Genomic DNA, 3,181 nt, shown 5'->3' with positions numbered 1-3,181 from the left:
TGGTCCTGTTTATTTTTTGTATAGTTCTTTTATTCTCTATTTTATTTCTGCATGAATCTTTATTACGTCTTTTCTCCTGGAATTTTTGTGTGTTGGATTTTCCGGCTCCCTGAGTTGTGTCATTAGGTTACTTGTTTTCCACTTTTTTTCCCTTTTGTCTTATGCACAGTGAATTCTATGAACTTCCCTCTTATGATTGCTTTAGCTGTGTCCATAGGGTATAAATGCTTGACGGTTGTTATCATTGGTTCCTATCAACCTTTTGATAACTGTCTTAATTTCTTCTACAGTTGTAAAGTCATTCAGGAGTAGGTTGTTTATATTCCATGTGTTTGTGAATTTTCAAGGGTGCTTTCTGTAGTTGATTTCAAATTTGATTTCATCGTTTTTGAAAAAGATACTAGATATAAACTTGTAAAGGCTTGTTTTGTGACCTCGTATGTGGTCGATCTCCAAAAGTATTCCATGTGGGGGTGAGAAAAATATATTTTGTGGTAGTTGGGTGAAATAATCTGTAGATGTCTGTCAAATCCATTTCATGTATGGTGTCATTTAGATCTTGTATCTCTTTTTTTCTAGATGATCTGTCCAGAGGACACAGTGGGGTCTTGAGATCCCCTGTGATTATTGTGTTACAGTCTATCTTTCCCTTGAGATCTAACAGTCTGTCTTTGGTGTATTGAGGTGCCACAGTGTTAGGTACATAGATACTTACAAGTGTTATATCTTGGTGAGCAAGTCCTTTTAGTACTATATAATGTTCTTCGTCTCGTCTTATATCTTTCATCTTAAAGTTTATTTGGTCTGATACAAGTATTGCTTCTCCAGCCTTTTTTGGGGTTCCATTTTCATGGAATATCTTTTCCCAGCTCTTTGCTTTTAGTCTATGTATGTCCTATCAGTGAGGCGTGTTTCTTGTAAGCAGCATATAGATGGCTTTTCTTTTTAACCATTTCAGTCAGTATATGTCTTTTAATGGAATAATTTAATCCATTCAATGTTTTTATTAATATTTGTGTATCTATCCCTGATATTTTGTTAGTCATTTTTCTCTGTTGATTTTGTTCTCCTGTTTCTGCTTGTCTCTCTTCAGCTATCATGATGCAACACTCCCCTCAGTACTTCCTGTAGTGCTGGTCTATTATTGGTGAATTCTTTGGTTATCTGAGAATACTTTAATTTGTTCTTGCCATATAAAGGATAATTTTGTTGGATATAGCATTCTTTTTTTTTTTTGAGAGATTTTCGCTATAGGGTGTGTGCGCTCGCCAGACAGACAGAGACATAGAGACAGAAAGTGAGAAATCACCCTCCAGGGGGAATGGTCATGCCACAAACCCTTCTCCATTCTCCTCTTGGGATCTTGGGCACGCATGCACACGAGCCTGGCGTGAGTTTTAAGCCACCGGGTCCGGGACATGAACCACGGTCGACTATGTGGGAGTCCAGCGACATAGCCATTACGCTAACTGCTGGTTCCCTTGGATATAGCATTCTTGATTGAAATTGTTTGACTTTTCATGTATTGAATAAATCTTCCTATTCTTTCCTTGCCTGCATTATTTCAGTTGATAGGTCTGAAGGTAGCTTAATAAGATAACACTTATAAGTAACTTGACATTTTCCCCTTGCAATGATTACAATATTGTCTTCATTTTTTACTGATCAGGTTATGATGTGCAGGAGGGAGGATCTTTTTGTGCTGATTCTATTTGGGGTCCCTTTTATTTCTTGCGTCTGAATTTCTCCACATTGCCTATACTTGGAAATTTTTCAGATAGCATTTTCTAATAGAGTTTTCTATGTCTTTCGGAGATTTTTCACCTTCTGGAATACCCATTATAGAGATATTTGGGCACGTCACAGTGTCTAGAATTTTTGATATGTTGTCCTCATTTATTGTTGTTGTTTTTTCATTCTTTTTGGTGATTTGATTTATGGTAGAGACTTTTTCCAGGCCCAATGTGCTGTTAATTAGTTCTAGGGTGATTTAAATTTTTTGTATTGTATCCTTTATTTCCAGAAGTTTTAAAAATTCTTTTCTAAGTTGTTTATTTCTTTACAAAATTCCTCTTTTATGATCTGGAATGATTTTCTCATTTCCTGGAACTGATCATCATTTTTTTCTCTTGCATCTGTATAGTTTTGTCACTATAAATATTTGGAATTTTTTTTCTGACATTTCTGTGTATTTCTCTGTGCTGACCATTGTTGGTAAGAGGCTGCTATGCCCACATTGGGAAGAGCTACCCTCTTGTTTTCTCATGTTTCTTAAAAATCTGTGCTGATTTTTGGTAATCGGATGTAGTATTCACTTTTTTTCTACTTATTGTAGATTCTGTAGCATTTGAAAAGGGAATTTCACCCTTAGTTATCAGGTGTAGAACATATTGGAGGGCTGTGTCTACAAGGTTAGAGCAGTTATGAGTAATTTCATGTGCTTGCCTCCTCTACCAAAGGTTCAGTTCTTGACTGAATTGGGAGCAAGCTAAGGAGACATACTTAGTGAGGAGGGTCAAGTCACATGTCGACTTTGGGTGCTGGACTGGTGTACCAAAAGTTACAGAGTTGCTCTCAGGCTTTAAGGGTGGACTTACCCAAGGAGGCCTGCCCAGACAAGGTTCAAGTGTCCTAGTGGGTAGGGCAATCCCAGACCACCAGAGCAGTGGGTCAGGGAGTGGCAAAAGTTCCAAAGTTACTCCAAGGCCCTGAGTATAGACTCATTCAAGGAGGTCTTCCCAGACCAGGCTCAAGTCTCCCAGCTGACAGGTGATCCCAAGCCACCAGAGCAGTGGGTGACAGACTAGTGAAAGGTCCAAAGTTTCTTCCAAGCTCCAAGTGTGATCTCACCTGAGGAAGCCTGGTCAGACCGAGTGGGGTCTGGCCCAGTGGGTGGAGTGAGGCCCCAAATGTCTTTTAGCACACTCTTATCAGGTGTATTCTATAAAGTAAATTAGAGTCCCCTAAAAAATTTTTTTCCACTGGGGCTTTTCAACCTAAAATTTCATTTGTGTGTGTTCTAAAGGTCTGGATTCCAAGAAACCCCAATTTTCTCAGCCAGAAAACCCAAATTAGCTCTCTGCTCTTAATTCGAAGCTTCAAGCATATGAGAAACTACTATTACAATCCATGGTCAAGGTGTCAGCAGGTGGCATGGTGATCGAAGTGCTGGACTCCCACA

This window comes from Tupaia chinensis, unplaced genomic scaffold, assembly GCF_000334495.1.
Source record: "Tupaia chinensis unplaced genomic scaffold, TupChi_1.0 Scaffold143625_1, whole genome shotgun sequence".
Taxonomy (NCBI): Eukaryota; Metazoa; Chordata; class Mammalia; order Scandentia; family Tupaiidae; genus Tupaia; species Tupaia belangeri.
Note: the sequence above shows the minus strand (reverse complement) of the source record.